The sequence below is a fragment of the Kogia breviceps genome, chromosome 17 (genome assembly GCF_026419965.1).
Source record: "Kogia breviceps isolate mKogBre1 chromosome 17, mKogBre1 haplotype 1, whole genome shotgun sequence".
Taxonomy (NCBI): Eukaryota; Metazoa; Chordata; class Mammalia; order Artiodactyla; family Physeteridae; genus Kogia; species Kogia breviceps.
The window spans coordinates 18,300,379-18,327,348 of record NC_081326.1 but is presented as its reverse complement, the minus strand read 5'-3'; the positions used below and the strand labels follow the sequence as shown (position 1 = coordinate 18,327,348).

General features: G+C 38.2%; 1 protein-coding gene across 1 annotated transcript in view; it reads right to left on the bottom strand.

Annotated features, from left to right (window-relative positions):
• HNF4G (hepatocyte nuclear factor 4 gamma) overlaps positions 1 to 26,491 on the bottom strand; it is a 139,508-nt gene extending 113,017 nt beyond the window's left edge. Inside the window, exon 1 of the mRNA XM_067018117.1 lies at positions 25,809 to 26,491. The gene's annotated coding sequence lies outside the window, so the exon portion shown is untranslated. The remainder of the gene's footprint in view (positions 1 to 25,808) is intronic.
• Between the last annotated feature and the right edge of the window lie 479 nt (positions 26,492 to 26,970).

Genomic DNA, 26,970 nt, shown 5'->3' with positions numbered 1-26,970 from the left:
CACATGCCGCGGAGCTGCTGGGCCCGTGAGCTATGGCCGTTGAGCCTGTGCATCTGGAGCCTGTGCTCCGCAACGGGAGAGGCCACAACAGTGAGAGGCCCGCGTACCGCAAAAAAAAAAAAAAAAAAAAAAAAAAATGGTCTCTTGTATTCTAGTTTATTAAACGTTTTAACAAATAGTTGAATAGATGTTGAATTTATAGGTGGCTTTTTCTGTACTTATAAGATGATGATATTAATTAATATGATGAATACATTAATAGATTTTTTATGCTGAATCAACTTTGCATTTCTGTAATAAACCCAAGATTGTAATGATGTATGATATTTTATAATCATATTTAGTTTTGTTTTACTAATATTTTATATAAGAATTTTGTAACTGTGTTCATGAGTCTGCTATTTTTCATTCTCATATTATGTGTATACTAGACTCATGAAATAAGCTGTAGAGTACTCCCAGGTATTTTATCCTTTGAAGAGTTCAGGTACTACTGAAATGACAGGATCCTTAATTATTAGGTAAATGTATCTGTAAAATCATTTGGATTTGTCTTTTCTTCATGGAGAGATTGTGACTATTGATTCAATGTCCTTAGCGGCTATTAGACTATTAAGATTTTCTGTTTCATGTGTCATTTTTGGTGAGTTGTATTTCTGTGGATATAATGGCTTTTTAATTTTTTTAAGTGTATTGATACAAAGCTATTCATGATGCCCATGGACTGTCATTGTAGTTGCTGTTGCACCTTAGTTATATCCCACTTTATTGCCTAATTTGTGTGTGTGCGTGTGCATGAGCATGTGTGTGTTGGCATAGTTGATTGTTTTCTTCAGTCTTTTTTTTTAGGGGTTTTCAAATTTCTAGGTTTTTTTCTCACTCTCTATTGTTCATTCTCTGTTGTATTGTTTCCTCATTCATTAATTTCTTATCATTATGACTTTTCTTTGATTTCCTTGTGTTTATTCTGTTGTTCTAACTTCTTTAGTCAGATCTTTATCTCATCTATTTTCATCTATTTTATCTTATCTATTTTTATTTCATCTATTTTCATTTTTTTCTTATTGTATTGTAAGGATGTTAAGGCTTCAAATTTCCCTTTTGATTCTACTTCAGTGGTGTTCCAAAAGTTTTTATATGTTGCATTTTCATGGTCATTCAGTTCTAAATATTTTTTTTTAATTTCCATTATGATTTCTTCTTAGAAACATTAGTTACTTAAAGTGTATGTTTTTGATTTCCAAAATAGGGTGTTCTTATCTTTAATTATTGAATTGTGTGTTAATTGTGCTGAAGTTAAAGAATATGGTTGTATGATATTAGTCTTTTAAAATTTATAAAATTTTCTATATACTTACTGTTTTAGTATCCGGTCAATATGAGAATTACTAATATAGTTGTGTTAACTCTCTCCCTATAACAGTATATTAAAATGCCTGTAAATTATTACCTAGTTTATTTTGAAGATATAGTAGCAACCATGAAGATTTAAAATTATATTTACTTGTTTAGTTGAAATTCTATCTTTAGTGTATAAGTTATATGTTGTTGCATAGTAAATTATTTCAAGATTTAATGGCTTAAAACAACAATGAAAATTATTAACTCACACTTTCTCTGGGTCAGGAATCTGGGAGCAGGTTAGCTTGGCGGTTCTGTCTCAGGATCTCTCGTCTAGTTACATTCAAGTTGTCAAGGGTACAAACATCTGAAGGCTTGACTAGGGAAGAGGATTTGCTTTGAAAATAGCTCACTCAACTGGCTGGCAAATTGGTAGTCTTTTAGCAAAAAGCCCCAATTCTTTAAACATGTACCTCTCCATAGGACTGTTTGAATGTCCACAAAACATTGCAGCTGATTTCCCCAGAGCAGTGCTCCAAGAGAGCAAAGTAGAGGCTACATTGTCTTTTATTTATTTATTTTTTATTAATTTATTTTTTTAATTTTTGGCTGCTTTGGGTCTTCATTGTTGTACACAGCCTTTCTCTAGTTGCAGCGAGCTAGGGCTACTCTTCATTGTGGTGTGCGGGCTTCTCATTGTGGTGACTTTTCCTCTTGCGGAGCATGGGCTCTAGGTATGCAGGCTTCAGTAGTTGGGGCACACAGGCTTAGTTGCTCCATGGCAGCAGCATGTGGGATCTTCCCGGACCAGGGATCGAACCCGTGTCTGGCAGGCAGATTCTTAACCACTGCTTGATATATGTTTTGCTTTGTGAATATGAAGACTGATGTCTTTCATTAATTCAAAAATTATTTCATCCATTGTTCTTTGAATATTGTTTCACCCCTATTTTTTTCTTTTCCCTCTTTCTGACTCTCCAATTTGACGTTACACTTTCTCTTTCTATACTCCTTATCTTTTAAAGCCTCTTTCATATTTTCTAGCTTTGTCTCTCTCTCCTATAACTTTTTCAGACCTATTTTCTACTTCAAAAAATTACCTCTTTAGCTGTGTCTCCTCTGCTGTATAACCCATACAATGTATTTCAACTTCCATTTAATTTTTTAAAATCTCTCAAAAATACTGTTTGGTACTTTTCCAAATGTATGTTTGTTTTTATAGTTGCTTATCTTTTACTGTATTTGTGATAATCTATATTATTATTATTATGATTATTATTTATTTTTGGCTGTGTTGGGTCTTTGTTTCTGTGCGAGGGCTTTCTCTAGTTGCGGCAACCGGGGGCCACTCTTCATTGCAATGCGCGGGCCTCTCACTATCACAGCCTCTCTTGTTGTGGAGCATAGGCTCCAGACGTGCAGGCTCAGTAGTTGTGGCTCACGGGCCTAGTTGCTCCGCGGCATGCGGGATCTTCCCAGACCAGGGCTCGGACCTGTGTCCCCTGCATTGGCAGGCAGATTCTCAACCACTGCACCACCAGGAAAGCCCTATATTATTTTAAGTATTAAATATATTAAATATAATTAATTTTAAATATAGTTAATTTATATTCTATAAATGAAAGTTCCAATAGCTACAATCTTTTTGGATTTGCTTCTTTAATGACTCACTGTGTTTCCTAATGACTCTCACTGTGATGTTTTATTCTGCTTGTATTTAGTGATTATTTTTTAATGCAATCTCATGCTGTTTGAAATTTCATCTGTGAGAATTACTTAAAGCTTTGTTTTAAATTGTTTTCTTTACCTCCTCACAAAAGCGTTTTTCCTTGATTCTGCCAAGTACATGAGGCTATGATCAACCTTAAAACTGAAATTTTATCTTTAGATGTTTTTAGGTTACATGTGTAGTATGAATCTGAATTACATGAGGGTTGAGGTTGGGAATTTCATTCAGGTGAAACTTTCTATTTTTTCCACTTTACTCAGAACCAAGACTAAGAAACTTAATTATTCTCACTCTCTCAATTGCATTTGCTCACTCATGCTCTCTCTCTTCTCTCTTTCTCTCTCTCTCATTTTATTTGCTTATCTCACAATAACAGTTGCCTTCTAGTGCTTCCCTGGTGACGCAGTGGTTAAGAATCCACCTGCTAAGTCAGGGGACACAGGTTCGAGCTGTGGTCTGGGAAGATCCCACATGCCGTGGAGCAACTAAGCCCATGTGCCACAACTACTGAGACTGCGTACCACAGCTACTGAAGCCTGCGTGCCTAGAGCCCGTGCTCCACAACAAGAGAAGCCACCGCAATGAGAAGCCCGCCCACCACAACGAAGAGTAGCTCCCACTCACCGCAACTAGAGAAAGCCCACACGCAGCAACGAAGACGCAACACAGCCAAAAATAAATAAGTAAAATAAATAAAAAATTTTTAAAAAAGAGTTGCCTTCTAGAGATCCTATTTATGCAGAGGATTTCCAGTCCAACCTAATAATTTTTGCCCTCCAAAGCCATTTTTGGTTTACCAAAAAATGCTCTCTTAAATCTTAAGCTTCCACGAGGAGCTGCCAAATATCCCCAGGAAAGATGTCTGTTTCAGTGCTCGCTTACTTCCCTTGATTTGTGATTTCATGCTGTTCATGGACTCTGAGAATTCCCTTTACTTTCCCACCAACTCAGCTATGCAACTAAATATTTAAATATATACATTTTGTGAAATATATATGTGTATATATATGTGTATATATATACATGTATTCTGTCTGAAGGTCAAAGGTTAGAAAATTTCAATTATAAGATAAGTTACTAGGGATGTAATGTACAAAATGATTAATATAAGTGATACTGCTGTCTATTATATATAAAAATTGTTAAAAGAGTAAATCATAAGAGTTCTCATCACAAGGAAAAAATAGTTTTTTCTTTTTCTTTTATTTTGTATGTTCACTAAATGTTTTGTGGTCATCATTTCATGATGTATGTAAGTCAAATTACTATGCTGTACACCTTAAACTTATACAGTGTTGTATGTCAGTTATATCTTAATAAAATTGGAAAAATAAAAATAATAAAAAATAGATTTTTAAAAATTTAAAAATTATGTATAGAAAGCATATAATTCAGTGCATAACATATAGTAGTTACTTAATTAAATGGTGACTCTAATTACAATTCAAAAAAAGGGAAAGAAAGAAAAATATTTCTTTCTGGCATTTTTTTAGTTTTCACCAATGATAAAATTTCTCTACACATACAATCTACCATATTGTCAGAAATTAAAGAAAAAAATAACCATGGGATTTCTGGTTGGAAATCAGAACAATGAAATTTTATGATTCCAGCTTTCTTTCTTAAACTCATACTTTTGGTCCTGATCACCCTTTGCTCTTCAGAGGAAACAACACAGACCTACCATTCAAATCATCACACTTTTATGAAATGTCAACATATTCACTAATATTAGAACAAGCCTAACACTACTAGCTTCAATTGAGAGAGGGTATTATTTTAATTTGTAAATTGGTATTATATTGAGAGAGGGTATTATTTTAATCATGGTGAGCAGCAAAAAACCAATAATCCTCTTCTATGTTGAATCTAGAATCTGATATTCCTATGGGTGATGGATGGAAATTAAAATGGAAGAGAGGGAGATAATAAAGACTTCCTTTATAGTCATATCTTTCTGTCTGTTGTCTAAAAAGGAGGGAGAAAAAAATGGTCTTGTACTATACTGAAAATTCATTTCAAAACATAATACAAACATTATAGAAACATACTTTTGAAAGTCTAAATTAGATCAGTATATGCTCTCAGAAGTCTCAAATGCACACATTTAATATGTGCAAATCTGAATCAACAATGTACAGCGTCCCTGTAGCCTATAGTCTTCTTCCTATATTCTCTCTCTCAGTTAAGGGTACCACCAGCCATTCATTTAGGTAATCTAGAAACTCAGAAATCATTTTTGAAGTTATCTCCTACACACTCCCCATATCCAATTCATTACCAAATCCCTTACATTTTACCCTCAAAAATTTTCTGAAATCAATTTGTATCTTCTCATCTCCTCTACCAGAACTTTCATCCAAACTACCATAATGTGTTACCTGACCACCAGGTCTCTTGGCTGGTCTACCCCTGTCTACCTTTGCCCCCACCCCATCAGTCATTCAGCTGCAGCCAAAGTGATATATTCAAATGTAAATCTGTTCACATCATCTCCCTACTTAAAACATCTCGACAGCTTCTCATCTCTCTGAAGAAAGATGAAAGCCTTAATGTTATCTGCAGGACGCATGCTTTGACAGTTACATACCTCTTGAATAATATTCTTTACAATGTTCATTTCTCTCTTCGCACCACCTACATCGCCCTACTTTTCTTCATATCCACAGTGCTCCTTCCTGTACCACAAAGCTTTTGTGTATATCAGTTTCCCTATAAGGATACTTTTACCCTTCTTCCTTTTTTTCCAAGTTATCTTTGACTCATTATTTAGATACTAGCTCAATTCTCTCTTTACCAATGAAGCCCTTTCCACACTTCCTTGATTAGATCATATACCACTTGCACAGTCTTTTAGCACCACATACTTCTCATTCAGTAAGCCTAAAGTAACTGCAATTATTGAATTAATGTCTACATTTACTCTAGCTGAGAGCTGCAGAATACAAGGATATTGCCTAACACACGACGGTCTCTAAGAAACAGTTTATTTTATTTTTGATTGTAAAATGTATTAGAAAAGGAAGCATGTATATAGTGCATTTGTACAGGTTAAATATTGATAATAAATGAAACACTGAGTAACATTACCCAAATGAAGAAAGAGAACACTGACAGCCTGTGAAAACCCGATTTGTGCCTCTCTCCAAACATACATCCACTTGCCTGGTATATACCAAATAGCTAAGCATTAAAATGGGACTTTGATCACTATTCCAAATCTTCCCTTTACAGAATATAATTAATAACATTAACATTTATGTATTACGTAGAAAAGTGTTTAGATTTTCTAGCTTTTGAAATCATATAAAAGGAACCACACTCAGTACATCCTTCCCTGATTTGCTTCTTTCATTCAATGTTATATTTCTGAGATTCAACCATGTTGACGGTGTACCCCTGGTTCATTCATTCTTATACAACATTCCACTGTATGAATATAAAGTAGTGTTTTATTTGTTGTACTACTGATGGACACTGACATGCTGTTATGCATTGCTGTACATGACTCCTCATATACATGGGCAAGAGCTTGTCTAGAGCACACAGGTAGGAAAAGAACTGCTGGCTTATAGTGCTATGCAAACGTTCAGAGTTCACTTAAATTAGTAAAGTGTGGGTTATCTTATATGCTATACTATGCATCTTCCGTAATATATGTTTTATTTATTTTCTGTATTTTTCTCAGTATAGCCCTGCGATTATCTAAATGGTCAATTTTTTAAAAAATTTTACTTATTTCCCTAATATATTCATTCATTAATCAAATATTTATTGAGACGCCCACTATCTGTTAGGTACTACACTAATGATAAAATATTCTTAATTTCTTTTTTTTTTTTTTCTTTTTTTTTTTTTTTTTTTCGGTACGCGGGCCTCTCACTGTTGTGGCCTCTCCCATTGTGGGGCACAGGCTCCGGACGCGCAGGCTCAGCGGCCATGGCTCACGGGCCCAGCCGCTCCGTGGCATGTGGGATCTTCCTGGACCGGGGCACGAACCCGTGTCCCCTGCATCGGCAGGCGGACTCTCAACCACTGCGCCACCAGGGAAGCCCTCTTAATTTCTTATATGCTTATTCCAACAGTGAGAGTCTGAATGCTTGCTAGATGCTCAACACCATAGCCCACTCACTGGTCTTCAGAAGGTAAGGTTCTTTCTGACACTAAGAACCAGAGTGCGAGTATGAATACAGAAATACCTGCAAAGAGCCAGTATGCGGTATGTTGTAGATTGTTGACAAAACTGTCCTAAAATAATTACTTTTTATTGCCTCATTTCTCATGTAATATCTTAAAACTAACTGCAAAACTTTTTTTTTTTTTTTTTTCCAAAGTAAAGCCACTCAACAGTTTGGAAAAGAACACAGCGGTTTAAAATGTTTAAATCTGATGTTTGTCTTATTTTATTTTGTCATTTCTCTCCCACCAGCTGTCACCCCACCTCGATCCCCAGGATGATCCGCAGGCGTGGAAATAGCTTCACATGATGGAGTTTGAACAAGAGACTAAAATACTCCCGAGTACTAAAATAAACATGAACATAATTCGAACTATGTTCCATAGTACTTAGCCAATCTTTGTCACTTCCCATCTACTCTTTTCTCTTTACATTCTTTTACCTTCCAATACATAACGACTACAATAATGGAAACATTGTCTGGCCTGCACCTCAATGATATTATTAAGCTCCAAACCATCGTTATAGTTCGGGCGTCCCAGAGAGAAGATATTTACAGCTGACACACCCTAACAAATGAAAGCTGCTTAATGACAATGCATGAAAGCCTGCTGAAGGAATTTTTTGCACTGACTTCCTGGTTCAGAGGTATAAGAGAGGACATAAAAGAATCACCAGAATCATTTCAAGAAAATTTGACCATACAATAGGCAGATGATATAATTTATAAGAATAGCTTAAGTTCTTTAAAATTTATTGTTCTCATAACCTTACTTAAATAAAAAGTATATTTTGAAGATCATGCACTCACTAATACGCAATAAAGCTTGGGATTTGTGTGGGGGGGTCTCCACGTGTGCTGTGCTTACCTGAAATATTCACATGAATTCTACATTAAACAAAGTGCAAGGGTACAGTTTCATTGGGTCCATTAACATACACAAATATTGCCTGTCAGTGGATGGTGTGTATTCAGTACGTACTAATGTGAAGTGATGCACAAAGTGCAATGGGGAAACATAAAGAGACCACTGAAGATGTGATTCTGGGCAGACACAAAGGCATGAGCAAAATCCATGAAGAATAGAAGCAAAGGGTGTTTACAGACAACATAGTAAAGATAGTTATACATAATTATATCTCAATAAAAATAGTAACAATAATAAAAGTCTAACAGTTTAGGAATTCATTTATGTGAACTAATAGTTATATAGCTTCACGTATGATAAATTCATACAAAAAGAAAGGGAATCATTAAAGGCGAGTGGAACTTGTTAAGTTTTGCCACCAATGAAAGACAGTTTCTAGACTCAGTTCTGCTACTGCTTTCTTGAATTATTTATTCTCTCCCTTTTTGTATGATAGTATACTATTCTTACCAATCTATAATATAGAAATATTTTACTAGTATTTTAAATAGATTTTAAATCGTAAGGAAGGCAATATATTAGATAAACATATGTATCCTCTGTGATCAGTATTTCCACTCTTGGAATATAACCCTCAGAAATGAAGGCTCAGGTCCAGCAAATGGCCTGTAAAGTATGTTTAAGGTAGCTTTATTTGTAGTAGCCCAGAAACGTTTGGAAACAACCCAAATGTCCATCAAGAGTAGACTTGGTAAACTGTTGTATATACATCCCAAGGCATATTACAGAACAACAAAAGAGAACAAGCAACTAACATACACAGCACACAGTAAAATAGGCAAATTTAATCTATGTCAGAGTAGAAGCCCAATGATATTTTTTAAAAATTGGGAAAATTCTATTTTAGGTGGCAATGGCTACATTTTACATATGTAAAAATTTGAGTGTATACTTTAAGATTGGCCACAACTCAATAAAAAAATCTTTAGTTCAAAGCAAAAGCAATACAACAACACATGTCAAAAACTAGAAAAAGGCTTACTTATTGACTTAAGAAATTAACAGTAGGGAAATAAATCAATTTTTTAAAAAGCTGTGTTCATGCACATTCATTACAAAATTGCGAACAGGAAATAATTAAAATCAACCTGTACAACAGTAGGAAAATGGTCAGGTAGGTTGTGCTATTTCAAGGTAATAGCATTTTAATGAGATACAACAAAGGTAATTCTAAGGATTACTCTAAAAAAAATTAATTCAATAATCAGTGAAAAAATCCAAACACAAATCACTCATGGTGGGTAAATATAAAACGTATGTATCCCCACAAGTACACATGTATAGGAGACTGGACAGAAGTGTGCAAAAAGATACTGTGTATGCATTGAATAGTGTGTGATTTAAGTTTCATTTAAAAAATTCCTCGGATGTTGCTATAATTCTGCTCTGATAATTAAGAGAAGGTAGAAGAATATTGAGATTTTTGAGAACTAATTAATATAAAATGTTACTAAAGGACAGATCTAAGGATAAAGAAGAGGAATTATACTTCAGATAAGGTGAATGGCATAGAGGAGACACAAAGGGAAGTAAGAGTACTGAATGATGTGAAAGAGAAAAAAATTCCAGGAAAAAAATTCAAATGGATGTGTAGTTGGATATAAATTTATAGAGTAGGAGGAGATCAAGGAAGAGAGCATTATGTCCCAAAAGAACAAAGTAAGGCAGCTGAATCTCAAAGAGAAGAGGATATAAAGCAGCAGTTCAGTGGTTCAAAATATCACCCCTGCTAACTGACTGTGTAACATCTATCCGTAAAATAAGAACAACAATAATAGAGTCATTAGGTTGTTACAAGGACTAAATGAATTAATGCAGGTAGAGCATTTAGAGCAGTGCCTGCCAATAATAAGTGCTCAGTAAGTATTAGATAATACAACAGAAAAATTAAAGTTGTCAGAGAAAATAAAGAGGAAAGATTAATTTCACTCGATTGTTTTCTAAATTTAGCCTTTAAATTCTTTTTCAAATTCATAGCTTTATCAAAGTTATATTTAGTTTGAAAATAATTTTTCTCATCACTCAGAAATTTCACGATAAGTTTACTTAGTATTCACAGAGGCCTGACCACACAATTGGAGCTTTGTAGAAATTCAACATAATACAGTAGCTGTATGAGCATTTTTCTGTTCATATAAACAATGGTACTATTTCCATGTGACCCTTAAAGCTAATTGTAGGATTTGGAACTTAGTGATATTAGAAAGACTAGAAAAACAATGCAGAAAATATTTGAGTATTCAAAATTGAGTATTGGGTTGAGTATTCATTTGACAGAACTATTATTGATTCAGTAAAAGTCTATCATCATCTCAACCTAGAACATAGACACTGTTCCCCACCCCTCAAAGCAAAAGAGGTGAAATATAAGAAATAGTCACCAGGAGCTTTTACTGCCCCCCCTGACCTCAGTGGCATTTTGTTAAGTGTTTCCTTTTTGAAATGTGTATTTGGTTCTCTCTTGCCTCCCCTCTAGGGCTCTTTTGCTCCTCTTTCTCCAAGTGGAATACAACATCATAATGGATGGAGAGGTGACCTCCTCCATCCACCTCCCCCAACTTCCCCGCTGCAACACGCACACCAACAGAAACAAACAGACAAAAACAGGGGACGGGGTGGAGGGAAGGTGATCTCTGCCGATACAGTCTCCACCAGCTGCAGCACCTGCAAATGCAGATTCTCAGCCCCACCCCAGGTGTGCTGAGCCTAAATCTCTGGGAGTGTGACCCATTACTCTGCATGACCACTGGCTCTCAGGTGAATCTGATGCCTGCTCCACTTGGAGAATCCCCTGCATGTACCATTTCCATGTAAACTGCCTCACAACTAAATCTTACAAGCAGCAGGACATCTAGCAGCAACATCAGCTCTGCAGTGTAAACTAAGCCCCGTCAACTGTACCTCTCTTCAAACATAATGAAGAGAGAAATGATAGGTTTTGTGTTTTCAGAAAGGTGAGAAAATATTTTTCTCACAAATTTATTAGAAAGTCCTTGAAAACAGAAAGCTGATGTATCTACTCTAAAAAAAAAAAAAAAAAAAAAAAAAATTAAATTGTCCCAAAATTCAATTAAAAAATCCTTTCAGATGATGAAAGAGTGGTATGGATGGAATCTCTGTTGAATAACCTTTAAATTTGCACTGACCATCAAGGTACCATGTGGCCACTGAGAACTGAGACTAGTAGGAACTGAGATGTGCTATAAGCTTAAAGAATGCACCAGATTTCAAAGGCTTACTATGAAAAACAATGTAAACTATCTCTAATAATATGTTTATGTTTATATTGATTATATGTTGAAATGATTATACTTTGGATACACTGGGTTAAATAAAAGAGATTATTAAAATTACTCTCCCTTATTTCTATTTACTTGTAATGTGGCGACACAAAAACTTTTAAAAGTACGTATGGGGTTGTATTATATTTCTATGGCAGAGTGCTGCTTTAGAGTTCAAAACTAGCAGTTAGTAATAATTATATCTTAATCCAAACAAAAGAAAAATCATGTCATGAAATATGTTTTCAAGTCATATGTAGAATAAAGAATGTCAGACTTTCCTTTTTAACCTTATTAAATATTTAGTATCCCGATTTCCTTTCTTCTCTTGCTCTCCTAGGCTTCTGTTTTATCCATTTTTGCAACGTCCACCCAGGCTTCTGCTGCTAAGACCTCCCAGCCAGCTGAACTGATTTGATCATCTCCAATCCACAATAAATATGGAAGAAGGCATATTTACAAATCAGAGGAAACTCTGAGAAACCTCTCTGTGGAGGTGACATTTAAACTGAAAAGTAAAGGATGAAGATACTCATGTGATGTTTATGTATGGGAGGTGGGGGGTGAGTTTGGAAGGAGAAAAGGGCAAAGGGCAAACGCCCTGAGATGAAAAATAATTTGGCTTTTTTTTGAGAACTGAGAAAACCTGGATGTGGCTAGAACCCAAGGAGTAAGGGAGAGTTGCAAGTGGTAAGAGTGAAAGAGACAGGGGGAGCGCAGGACCTCAAATGACTCAGAGGCCACAATGAAGAGCCCGGACGTTATTCCTGGTACAGTGGAAAATCAATTGGATGGGTTGAAGCAGGGGGATGACGTGTTCTCATTTCACCCTTGAAGGGAATGATACGGAAGCTGAGAGCAGTGAGTGGACTGTTGCAGTTGTCAGGTACGATTCAACGATTGTGGCTTGGATGCCAGCTGCAGTAGAGGTGAAATACGCAAGGCTCATTTGGAGGTAGTACTGGCAGATCTCTAATTCACTGACAAATTAGGTCGAGTGTGTGAGGAAAAGACACAAATTAAGGATAACTCCTGGCTTCTGGTTTAAGTAAAAAATTAAAAGCGTTTTCTTTTAAAATATCTATTTCCAATATCATAAGAGGAGATTATAACTCATGAAGAAAAGAGCGGCTATGTCCATTTCTTAAGCCACTGCCAAATACCAGAAAATGGTGCTGGGTGGTGTCTTATATATGATGTCCAGTTTTTTTTTTTTTTTTTTTTTTTTTTGCGGTATGCGGGCCTCTCACTGTTGTGGCCTCTCCCGCCGCGGAGCACAGGCTCCGGACGCACAGGCTCAGCGGCCATGGCTCACGGGCTTAGTTGCTCCGCGGCATGTGGGATCCTCCCGGACCAGGGCACGAACCCGTGTCTCCTGCATCGGCAGGCGGACTCTCAACCACTGCGCCACCAGGGAAGCCCTGATGTCCAGTTTTAAGATTCTCAGGAACCCTTTGATAGTAGGTGTATTATCTCAGATTAGAAATGGGCAAAATAAAGCACAAAAAGTTAAATAACTTGTCAAGTGTCATTCAGTAGCTCAGTCTACTATCTAACTCTCGCTGACTGAAGTGCTTTATACACATCATACCATACCAGGACTGATAATTTTCTCTACATCAATGAGCTGACTATTCCTAAGATGTTTATTGCAAGATGGCTAAAGACATAGTACTGATACAATTAATCTTTCACAATTTTAAAACAGACTCACAGTAGTGAACACACTGTTCCAAACGCCCGTGATTTGCAATTTGAGAAACTCTGAAACAACCTGTTTAACGCATAACTTCAAATGCAGAAACTGCCCTTTGAACCTGAAAGGCTGTATGTGTTTATCTCTCTCAACCAGGCAAGAGGGGATTGGGCCATAGAGAGCGTCCCTCAAAATTGGTTTGACGTTTCGGCACTTTTGCTCGCAGCATGAATGGTGCTGTGCTGTATGTCTCCGTCCCATTAACTCAAGAGATATACAGTTTCACAGTCTCTGAATTATTGTATATATTTCTGTATAATTTCTACACTTCTTACTGAAACTCAATGCTTATAAATTAAGGTGATGCATAAATGCCTATACAACATCCTGGACACAGTAGAGAAGCCGGAAAGAAAGATATATTTTAAATGTTTTCTCCAAAACTGCAAACACATTATGTGCCCTGCTTTGGAATTCAGCTTAATTTGGCATTGTTCTTTGACTTCTGTAGTCTCAGTGACACAAACATGTATACCCAGAGGACTTCCCTCTACTGTTACTTAACCAAAACAGTGCACCATTATTCAGAGGCCAAGATGGGGAAATAGGATGAACCTATGAAACAGATAGTAGGTTTCTAATATCAGACGTATCTCTAGATTATTCACAGAAGATTTTTCTTTCTATATATTATTCACTGAATCTAGATATTATCTCAAGCCACACCAATTTTTGCCACTTGTCCTGGCCAGAGGGACTGATCAAAAGGGAGGAAATATTAAGGGAACAATGGCAGAGTATGGATGGAGGTAAGTGTGAAGAGAGAGAGGAAGGCCTTCTAGAGATCAACATGAATGATTTGGGTTTTGGACTCAGTTAACTGATTTAATTTAGAGTCTAAAACAAAAAATATTCATGAGCCATAAAGAATACCTGAATATCTAAGGCTGTAGTAAGACTAAATACTTTACGTTACCCTGCTGTTGTGAACTGAATTGTATCTCCCCAACCCCCAAACTTTATATGTTTAAGTCCCAAATCCCAGTACCTCAGAATATAACTGTATTTGGAGATAGAGCTTTAAAGATGAATTAAGATAAAATGAGTTCCTATGGGTGAGTCCTCCATTAATCCAATATGACTTGTGTCCTTATAAGAAGAGGAGATTAGGATACAGACACTCACGAAGGGACGTGTGAAGACACAGTGAGAAGATGGCCATCTACAAGTCAAGGAGAGAGGCATTAGAAGAAACCAAACCTGCCAACACCTTGATCTTGGACTTCTAGGCTCCAGAACTGTGAGAAAATAAATTTCTGTTGTTTAAGACAGCCAATCTGTGGGTTTCTTTTTTTCCTTATTTATTTATTTGGGTTTTTAAAAATTTTTAAATTAAAAAAAAATTTTTAACATCTTTATTGGAGTGGTTTCTGCTGTATAACAAAGTGAATCAGCTATACATATACATATATGCCCACATCTCCTCCCTCTTGCATCTCCCTCCCTCCCACCCTCCCTATCCCACCCTTCTAGGTGGTCACAAAGCACCTAGCTGATCTCCCTGTGCTATGCAGCTGCTTCCCACTAGCTATCTACTTTACATTTGGTAGTGTATATAAGTCTATGCCACTCTCTCACTTCGTCCCAGCTTATAATCTGTGGTTTTCGTTATGGCACCCCCAGCAAACTAAAACACCTACCTAAAGAAGTATTTTATTTACCTTTTTTTCTTCCAATAGAAAAAAAAAAAAATGTATGTTTGAGGTAAGTTCTGTGGGCTTTCCCAATATCTGGAATACACTATACCAAAAAGAGGAACTATGGAATCTCTTCAGTGTATAATTTTTATATAAATGGATTTATATAATTCTACCTTTAATTAATTTCCCACATTTTGCTCCCATTTTCCTCTGTTTTTGAAATTAGCTTCACTAGCTTTGACAGTTACTTCTCTTTTGCTTTCTATTTATTTTGTTTAAAATTGATACACTGTTCAAGGAATAATACTGAACTATAATACATTTATGACAGATAATGGAAAATATAGCATATTATTATTAAGATTGATTAAGCTCTTTTACTTAGCTCAATTAAACTTGGAATGAAGCATCTCATACATTTAGAACCTAAATACAAATGTGTATGTACATGTGTATATACTAGTGTATATTATTTGTGGACAAATTATATATATATACATACACACAGACACACATATAAGAATACATATATATATGTGTGTGTGTATCCTGGAAAAAGTGGTTTGTATGTTATAACACCATAAACCAATCTGAATGAGAATTAGTTTTTGTTTTTATATCTCTAACTAGTTTGGTAAACTCTAAGGATTCTATTTATTCTTCACATCACTTAAGCCACTATATGTCTTGCACATAATACTCAAAAACTCTTGCCTAATTGAATTATAACCCTTTTTAATCAATAATTCATTTTTATGATAGCTACTCATTTCTAACATACAAGTTATCAGTTCAATTTCACAAAATGAAATGTCAAGTTTTGAATTCACTTGTAAGACAAAATATGTGCTTTACATTGGAAGAAAACCACAATGCTGTTAACAACTGTTCTAAGTTTAAATAAAAGAACTACACGTTAGGCACGTATATTGTTTGTTCTCCATTACAATTTAAGAGTTTAAGGCAGTTTGAGAACATATATCAAAAATACTCTCTACTGGGCTTCCCTGGTGGCGCAATGGTTGCGCCTGCCAATGCAGGGGACACGGGTTCGCGTCCCGGTCCGGGAAGATCCCACATGCCGCGGAGCAGCTGGGCCCGTGAGCCATGGCCGCTGAGCCTGCTGGTCCGGAGCCTGTGCTCCGCCACGGGAGAGGCCACAACAGTTGAGAGGCCCGCATACAGCAAAAAACAAAAGAAAACAAAACTCTCTACTTAGATGACAATTACTTTGCAAGTTTTAACTTTCTGGGAATCCATGCATAAATAGAAGAAAAATATGACTATTAAAATTCATAAGTCACTTGGTAACGGAAAGTAGTTCAATATATATGATATATACTAGATATACTTACATTTCCTGTTTAATGTACTCATAATAAGGATAATTTCAGGTAGTAGGAATCCTTGTCCAGAAAGAAGCTGATCAACTAAACCAAGAAAGGAAAATCATCTTTTGAAACACTCCAGGCTTTTTAAAACTTGTAAGCCTTGCTTCCCAAGATGTTTCATTATTAAATAATTACTAATTGAGAAACTTTTCAACTAGTACTTATTCATGACTCCTGAAGAGAAGATAGTAATGTACGCACATTTATAATTAACTGAATATTCAAAATGCTTCAATTCTTTCACCGGGAAAAGAACCCATGGGAGTTAAGGATGGATGAAATTTACAAACAAGGAGCAAATGAGGACATTTCAAAAACTGCAAGTGAGAAAAAAAAAAAAAGAGAAAGATTTAATTCCTAAATTGTGAGCCTGTTTAGCATGTAACTTTTTTCACGTCTACGAAGTTGACCTGAGGTAAGAACAGAGTAGTGCGTGTCAATGGCAGAGGGAAAGAGGGCGGGTACTCAGCAGAACAATGGAAACAGAATATATGGAACCAAAGGTTTATGTTTGAAAGCTTCCCATTATCCTTGAACTTCCCATGAGAAACTAAAAAGTTAAAATTAAACAATAAAGAACTTGATTATACAGGTTTTCTTCCCTTAGCAAATTAGCTAATCAATACCTAGAACACATGCAATACTTTATTCATCTAGAATCAAGACAACTGAAAGAAAATTCACAGAGTCCAGAAAATCCTCTGAGATTTTGGAATTTTTGTTAAACATTCTATGTTAACTGTGAATGATCATTTTCGAAGTACTACAACTATACTCCCCAACCTTTATCAGGGTCTCCTGTACATCTACCAGAGCTCAGCAGGACACTGTCCCCTGCCCAACTGGGTAAGTGCTCTTCTGCCCCTGCAGACCAACCCAGCTGTCACTCTTTCTCACACAAATTCACACACACACACACACACACACACACACACACACACACACTAGCCAAAAAGACACTTGCTCAAAATCCCAAAGCCTATACTTAATATTTTGTGCACTAATCTCCAAGCCTCAGTGTCTTCCTATGTTTGTCACAGGACTTAAATAATGTAGAGGGAAACACTGTAAACTGTGCATATGAAAGAATTCTATAAACTGAAACTCAATTAGTATCAATATCGTTATTGTATAAATATTTATTAATGTTAATGCTCACACACACACACAAAAAGTCTAAATTCCACAGCATGACCTCAAAAATTCTCTATTTTCAGGCTTCTTCTTGTTTTTGCAAATTCACTTTCTACCACTTTTTCCTATTTTACCACACACTGGAGCCTCATGAAACCACAAAACCAACCTTTTTATTTGCACATGCTATTCCTGTTTATGACTAGAATATCCTTCAGTCTCTTCTTCTCTCAGTCAAATCCTACCTCTGGTACAATAGATTAAATCATATAGGGAGATAATGTTTTAAAATCCTGTATCTGATAAAGGACGTGTAGCTATACTATACATAGAACACTTACAACCTGATAATAAGAAGACAAACAACTTAATTCTGAAAAGATAGGTGGGGGGAATTCCCTGGCAGTCCAGTGTTTGGGACTTCATGCTTTCCCTGCCAAAGGCCTGGGTTCGATCCCTGGTCGGGAAACTAATATCCTACAATCTGTGCAGCATGGCCAAATAAATAAACAAATAAATAAAATAAAATAGAAAGATGGGTGGGGCAGGGGGTGCAGATGCATAGGTTTTGAACCACCAAAGACAATACATGAATGGTACACAAGCTCATGAAAAGATGCTCAGCACCACTAGTCATCTGGGAAATGCAAATTAAAACCACAATGTAATCTCATCATCTACCTTTAAGAAAGTCTAAAATTAAGACTGACCATACCAAGTGTTGGTAAGGACGTGAAGAGACCGCAACTCAAACACTACTGGTGGAAACATGAAATGCTACAACTACTTCGGAAACCTGTTTCTTCCATAAGATCTAGCTTTTGTACTGTTAGGAAACTATATAAAACAAATGAAAGCATGTATCCTCACAAAGTCTTTGTACAAGAAGGTTCAGATTAGCTTTATTTGTAAGAGCAAAAACTAGAAACAGTTTAAATGTTCGTCAACGGGTGAATGTTGAATAAACAAATTGTGGCATATTCATACAATGTTATAGCATTCACTTAAAAGAAAATTCTTTTAAGAATGAACAATTGGTTGATGCAATAATATGTATGAATCTCAAAATAATTATGCTAATAATTATGAAAGAAACCAGACACAAAAGAATACTCCATGATTCCATGGATAAGAAATTCTAGAAAATGAAAACTAATTTGCAAAGGCAGAAAGTAGATCAGTGGTTGCTTCAGGACAGAGGACAGGGAGGAACAGGAGGGACGGTTTCCAAAGGAGCTTGAAAAAACCTTTGGGGGTGTTGGCTACATTCACTATCTTTATTATGGTGATTGTTTCACGGCTATATACATATGTCAAAACTTTTAAAATTGCGTACTTTAAATATGTGCAGTTTATTGTATGTCAATTGTATCTCATAAATCTGTTTTTTTTAAAGAGGAATAAGCTACTGATAAGCCCAACAAGATGGATGAATCTGATGGATGAATCTCAAAATTATTACGTGAAAGGAAAAAAGCAGGACACAAAAAGCTACATACTATATGATTCTATGTATATATTATTCTGGAAAAGGCAATCCTAGGGACAGAAATCACACTGGTGGTTGCTGGGGAGAGGTGGAAGGGGCTGAATGCAAAAGGGCACAAGGGAATTAGGGGGAGGGTTGTGCAGAAAGGTTCTATATCCTCATCCTGGTTGGTAGTGATTACACAACGGCATACATTTGTCAAAATTCATTGAAGTGTACGGTTAAAAAGGATGGATTTTACTGAATGCAAATTGTATCTCAATATACTTATCTCAATGTAATTATATCTCAATATCAATATATTATATCCCTCTTGACTTAAAAATAAAGAATTCACATGTCATCTCTTGCATAACCTACTCCAGGAAAAGTTAGTGGGCTTTCTGCTGGGTTTCTACGATCCTTCTCCAGTACTCAACGTATGCCGTTATCATAGTGAGTAATAATTCTTTAATGCATATCCCCAACCAGACATGAAACTCTTAGGAGAGAATTGTTTCCAGTCATTGCTTAATCCCCAATATAGAATGCAGTGCTTGAAAATTAGCTTCTCAACAAATGTTTTAATTCTATTATTGGCATTTCACCTTCCTTTTCCATTACAGATACTCATTCATTCAGGGAACACATGCTCATTAAGCCTCAACTAAATGTCTAACTAAAGAATGAGCAAGAATAATACATTTCTTACTCTCAGAAGCCTAACACTCAAGCCTAAGAGAATCATCATCAAACGTGCAACCACTGTGTGTGATGAAGTTGGTATCATGATAGGGAAAGAACAAGATACAATTAAATTAGGTATATTGGGTCAGGAGGTCAGGAAAGGTGGGATTTGAGCAAAGACCTGCAAGATAAGTGGAAGCTGGCTAGAACAGAGGGGGGAAAGGATGGTGACACTGGCAGAGAGTTTTTCCAAACAGTAGAAACAGCGCTTTTGAAGGTGCAGAGCATGGTGCGTTTGAGGAACTGGAAGAGATTTATTCCAGCTAAAGACTAAAGTAAGGGATGTCAAGGAAAGAGAGATGAAGCTTGGAGTGGAAATCATAGACCAAGTTACATGGGGTCTAGTGATGTGAATATACTTGGAGTTGATGATAAGGGCATCAAGAAGTGAATGAATGGTTTTAAATGGAAGAAAAAAATAATGATCAGATTTGTCTTCTCTATAGCACTCTAACTGTTACCATGGGAACTGACTGGGGTTAAGACTAACTAGGAAGGGAGAACAGTTGCTTGTTGCAAAAATTCAGATTAAAAATAGTAATTACTTTGCTGAAAATTAGCCCAAACTAGAGAAACAATCCTCTTCCTAAGTACTTGACAATGTGGCTCAGATGGCCAAATGAGGTTGACTTTTGCCGCACAAACTAAGTTTTAAAACGTGTACAACTTTTAGGATTATAATAGTTGAAAAACTATAAATCTATAATGACCAGGATCAAATCAAAGCTTCCTGTACAATCCTAAAGATTTAAGGTCAGCTTCAATCCCTCACATTCCCTCATCTTCCTTATTCTACAGTTCTTAAATCCAGTTTAAAGAATTTCAAAACGTCTCTAGATTCTACGCTATCCTCTTCACATCTCCATTGGACTGCTGGGAAAGCTTCCTACTATTCCCCTGTCTTTCGTCTGCCCCTTTTTGATCCATCCTCCAAAATGTTGCCAACCAATTAAAAAAAAAAAAAAAAAAAGAAGAAGAAAAAAAATACTTTCATAACCCAACCTGCTTACAGACTTTTGATGGCTCCCTGTTGCCTAGAGGACATTGCTCAAACCTTTGTCACCCACATTCAAGACTGTCAGAATCTGGCCAGGTGTTCCTTCCCAATTCATCTCTTGCCATTGCACTTATTTCAAATGTCATCTCTTCCGCCCCAAACAACTTTCTCATTCTTTTCTATTCAGCAAGTTCTAATCAGAAAAATCATTTTAACTACTCCATGAAATCTTTCCAGGCCACTCAAGCTAAATGTATCTTTTGTGCTTCTATTTTCCATTGCATTTCTGTCTACTGTACTAATGCAATAGTTATCACCCTATGTTATAGACGGTGATATGTGTTTGTCTTCCAAGTAGATTATTTGTGTTTGAGGGTGGGGACACTGATTTATTTATACCTGTATTCTGGGCATCTAATACAGTGCATACAATTAAACTCCATCTAAATTAATATATAGACTTTATTTGCAAACTATAGCCATGATGTCTGAAATGACAAAATGCAAAAGAAAAAAAAAGTACTGGGACAGATTCCATAATCTTCAGTAAGCGAGGAGCACAAGCAAAGTACAATACAGTATGCAAGCCTAGAGGAACAATACTCACAGATTCAAAATATTAAAAAATACTAAATTACCAGGCTCAGATGATGCTATCAACAGATTCAGCAGATACTTTTAAAAGAGACGGGGACAGGGGACACACTATCTAGATGTCTATGTCAACTTTTTGCTATCATATATAAATGTGATTCTTCCATATTTGAACTATAGTGCAGAGAAAGGGTCAAACATTCAAAAAGTAAAATGCTTGGCTTCAATAATACAAGAATTAATCCACATATACTTTAAGGGTAAAGAGTGTTATTCTCATTTTAAAACTTTTTAAACTGAGGCACAAAAATCTTAAGTAACACACAAGGGATGCACAGCTAGCAGAGGGCAGAACTGAGATTTGCACTCAGGTTTTGATGATTCCTAAGCCCATGTTCTAGCCACTGAACTATACTCAAGGCGATCCTTGTCTACACTGCTTAGCTAAATGCTCCATGAAGTCAGGGACTATGTCTCTCTTCTTCATCACTGATCTCCGAGGCCTATTAGAGGGCTTGGCCAGGTCTCTAGGGGTCCATAAACTCTTGAAGTCTTATGCAGTTTGTTTGTGTACATAAGTATAATTTCTCTAGAGAGAGGATCAATAAAAACGGGTGACACTTATTAACAACAATCAAGCAGTGTTGTAGATGAATTATCTCATTCTATCACAACAACAGCTACACGAGATACATGGTGGGTACTCAGTATACGCCAGGCATCGTTCTAAATGTTTTCATGTATTAACATATATAATCATCATAGAAATTCTACGAGATAGATGTTATAATCACGTACACTTCAAAAATGAGGAAATTGGGCCTCAATGAGGTGAACTTGGCCAAGTGCCTTAGCTTTTGCTCCCCTTATAGTAAATAGCCGGGCAGGAATATAAACGTCCCAATGTGACAACAAAGCAGTCTTTCTTGGCTTATAGCCCATGAGATAGGCATCTTCAAAGACCGTCATGTCCCTCAAAATGTTAAGAGAATTACAAAAAAAGAAAAAATAATAAATGCCCTATGCATCTTCCAGAAAGTCATCTTGATAAAACCAAAGGTTTTCACGGCAACACCACATCAGGAGCTATAAGCTAATTCTCCCACCTAGAGAGCATTCTGTCTCCTCATGTATTAAATACAAGGTAGGAAGTATACGTAGTAGGGGAGAGTTTTTTCTTTAAGGGTTAACTATGATGAATGGGCGAGATAGTATTGAGTTCCAAAGGTACTTATATAAGCACGCAAATATGTATACATGGAGGTCCTGATACATCAGGAGCAGGGTTGCTGCTAGCCCTTACAGACATTTTGTGACCTAGAAAAGTGCCTTCCCCCCAGGAATACTCAGGCAAGAACAAGGGGACATGGCAGGGACTGTGGAGTCCGACCCAGGTATCATTCCTCGCACCCCCCTCAGCTGGGCAGCCCTGTGCAATGAACAACCAAGGACTTCTTGAAGATGCCGTGGTTACTTACTAGAGCCTAGAGCCACAGTGCCTGGATTTGAATCCCCAGTTTCATCTCCTATAGATGTGTGACCTTAGTCAAGTTTTAAAATTTCTCTCTGCCTCAGTTTTCCCATCTGAAAATGGGGAGAATATTAGTATAAGCTGCATAGATTTGTTTAAAGAATCTAAGAGAAAAAAATGCATATATATAAATAGCTTAGAACAATACGCAACACATATTAAGGATTCAGTAAGTTTCAGCTAAAATATGTATATTCTTAATATTCATAAATAGCTCTCCCAACTGTAGGAGTAAGGCATATTTGGTTTTTTTGTTTTTTTTTTTTTTTTTGCGGTATGCGGGCCTCTCACTGTTGTGGCCTCTCCCGTTGCGGAGCACAGGCTCCGGACGCGCAGGCCTAGCGGCCATGGCTCACGGGCTTAGTTGCTCCGCGGCATGTGGGATCTTCCCGGACCAGGGCACGAACCCGTGTTTCCTGCATCGGCAGGCGGATTCTCAACCACTGCGCCACCAGGGAAGCCCGGCATATTTGAAGCATTCCATGTGTCTATGTATGAGCTGATTAATACCAAGAGGTGAAAGTTCCTATTATGGGGAGGGTGGAGAGAAGTGATTCTACAAGGAAGTATCATTGTACCCTCAGCTGTTTTGTTTGCCTCTACAGCTTCCCAAGGACCCCAAATAATGATACCTCAGTTAAAATTGTGATTTTATTCCCAGGGATGTGAAGTCAAGAGCCACAAAATCACAACAGCAGCCACTAGGCATACCAGAGTCACATGTTTGCAACATAGAAATTCTCACTCAGCATGTATCAGTATCTCCAGCCATGCAGTAAATGGATAGATAGTAACTAATACAGTGGCATCTTTTACAAGCTCAAAATAAGGCCGTATTTTAAAATGCATTTAACTTGTTTTCCACTTTATTACTATATTTTCAAAGCAAAATTCTCAGGCTCTCGAAGTCAGATGTTACAGGACTGGCTTATATAATTTCCAAATATCCAACTCCGACAATGAGAAATCCATTTTTCAACAACCAGATTGGCAACATTTTAAACAGATCATTATTATCCACTGTTGGCAAATGGTGAATACACCGTGGGTACTTAGGAAGGCTCTTTGCAATATCCATCGAATTTAAAGTGAATGTCCCCCTGGAACTAGCAATTCTCTTCTCAGAATAAATCTTCTGCAGTACCCTTGCAGAGCTAATGTACACAGATATCCACTGCATCACTGTTTGTAATAGTAAGAAATTGGAAAAATCCAAGTGAATATTCTGGGGGATATTGGCTGGCTGGTTACATTGGGTAAATACATTTAAAACAGAATCTTCATATATGGACAGAGAAATATTAAATTAAAAATAAATTTCAGAACACTGGACTATGAACCATTATCCATTTTTTTTGAAATAATGAAAGAAAAATTCCTGTGGTTATACCCATGAAAGCACACAACTCCACCCATCAATGGTAGTTACACATATGGAGTGGAATAGGAAAGGGGGCTCACTTTATATTTTACTATAATTTTCATGTTGTTTTATAAGCAAGTAGTACTTTTAGAATTCATAAAGAATTTTCAAAAGAAACGGGGAACTCAAAAAAAGTTATTATTTGCATGCAGGTATTTAAAAAAACTTAGCACTCCCCCAAATTAATTTCCGCTGTCCCATATGCTTGTAATCACAACTGCAGAATAAAATGCTTATGAGATCTTAAGAGACACACTCTCGTTAAAAAGTTGTACTACCTTCATAAGGCATGTTGAGAAATATTCCTTATTTGTAGGCCTATAAATGGAGCTTAGGAGGAATGGGAAGAAGAGAACAAACAGCTCTCAACCTCCATTCCACTTTGAAAAGTGAAAAATAAGTAGTTTACCACCACTGGCCACCTTGCTTTCCTCCACCTCCTCCCCCAGCTGGTACCAGAGAGAAGCCCAGCTCTGCTAGGTCACTGACTTCAAACTCACAATAAATAGATCAGGTGACCTGACTGATAGTAGAGTGCACAAAAGATGAAAACAGGGGGAAGTGTTGGGGGTGACAAGGTTATCAAGAAAAAGTGGTGAGAGCTGGAAGGGAAGAATATTGTAACGATGACGAGAGAGAAGATACATGTAAAAAGAACGGAAAAGAGGGAGAAAGTAACAAAACAAAAGCAGGAAATGTTACTATTCATGAAGTGTTTAGCTTTCAGGACATCCCCTTAAGTGTGCAGCCTCTGTAGTCTGCATTCTCTAGCCCTTGCCCTCAAATGAAAGCCGACTGAAGACTGTTTGCTTGTTGGAGAGGGGTCCTTTGACTCTGTTTTGAGCAAGTCTTAGAAGCACAGCACATCAGGTATGAAGCCCATTATATTCAATTCAAAGATCGTATCACGTGCTGGGTTAATCCCGTTAGACAGGGAGTGATTATTGCTTAACTGGCACATTGTTTAAACAAGCTTCCAAAGGACAGTTCTTCCCAAAGGAAGCCAAAGTGACTTAAATAGAATGAGATATACCTATGTCCATGTGAGTATAGACGGACAGACATATACATACATATTTCACAAAATCTCGCCAGCAGCAGCATCGGAAGGTGCCCACTCTCCAAATGCGTCTCAGGGAGAAGTGGCATAAACTGAGGCTGGAGCAAAGGCCTTGGGGTGATGCTTCAGGACCAAGCACCTTCCTACACACCCCCGCGGTCCATAGATATCTCAAAGCCCTAGCCTGGCCCCAGGCCACACACACACACACACACACACACACACACACACACACACACACACACACACACACTCCACCAAAGCCCCCAGAGACCTGGCAACCACGTGACCCGCCGACAGACACCGAAACTTTCTCTGCCAAACAAATCCAACCTTTATTTTACTTTTCCTGGGTGAACGGCTTGCGCTGGCCTCCCGCGGCCTGTCCTCCGGCCCTTTCCTCCTCCCTCCACCTCCGGCTGTGGGAGGCCTCGAGGTATCTCCTTTCCAGCTCGTCCGGCCTAGGGGTCCTAAAGCTCAGCCCCTCCCGGGGCAGGCGTCCCTCCTTCAGCCGCCGGAGGGGAGCCAAGCCTCCTGCTGCCCAACAGCGGCCGGGGACGGCGGACTCCGGCTCAGCCCCGGGTCGGGGAGCACGGGCCGAGAAACTTACCTGCGCGGAGCCGCTCCCGGAGCTCCTGCGTCGCAGTCAGCGGCTCGGCAGCCGCCGCATCTCCCGGCGGCAGGTCCCCCCACCCCGGCCCAGCAGCGGGGCTCTGTGCAGCACTTTTCCCAGCCTGGGAAGTAGGTTCAAAGCGCGGAGGTGGGAGGTAGGGGTGGGCGGGGTGATCTGGGAGAAGAGGCTTAAGGATTTGGTGGTTGTTTGTTTGTTTGTTTGTTTTTCCCGATCTCTAGCAAAGACTCTAGACCATATGCTGGGAGAATATTAGCTTTGCTCAATGGCGACAAAGCAGCGGCCTGACTCTCACAGTCCGGTCGATTTACTAAACAAACTGAAACGTGGGTGGGGATGTTAAACAGTAACCAGCAGCCTCAATGAAAACTGAAAGCAGCGAGGGCCGCCACCGCCTCGGCGCGCTCATTTCCCTGTTCCCAAGGCCCCAGGGCGACCGGCGGGCGCGCCAGCACGTCCCAGAGACCAGGCTGCGTGGACCGTAGCGGCTTTCCGGGGCCTCCCGGAGGCCGCCAGGCTGTAACTGCCACACGCCACATGCCTAAATTTCCACCATCAGGGCGAGGCGCCGGGCGTCTTGACCCTTCGAGCCGGATTCGCGCGCGCGCGCGCGCGCCTCCCGCACCTGGAGGACCCCCAGCCAGCTTCCGCGCCCGCGGCCTGCGGCCAAACGCGGCCCCCGCGACGCAGGCACCGTCCTTCTCCCCGCCCCGGGTCACGCCTCGCCTAGGGCGGTGTCAGCCCTCGGCCAGTGCCTTTGGAAAAGCGGCAGCGGGAGAAGCCTTCTGACCCAAGAATGCAGATATAATTCCGAGCCAATGAGGTCCAGAAAAGAGCCGGAAGTGTTATTAAAGGGAATTAAATAGGATCCTAGGGACAGCACTGCGGCCACACCACTAGGGGAAGCCGCAACCATTTCATTAAATTGCACCTTGGGCCGCTGGGGTTAACTTCTGCCCTGAGGCTTGTGACCACCTTGAGCTGCTAGAGTTCCGGGAAGTAGAGGGAGACCAGTTTTCCGTTCCCAGCCAACCCAGCCACCTGTGGCTTCAGTCAGTACCTCTTTACATATGTATCTGATGGAAAGCTTCCTCTCTCCCTCCCACACCCTGGGAGCCGTCACAACTTTAGACTTTGAGAA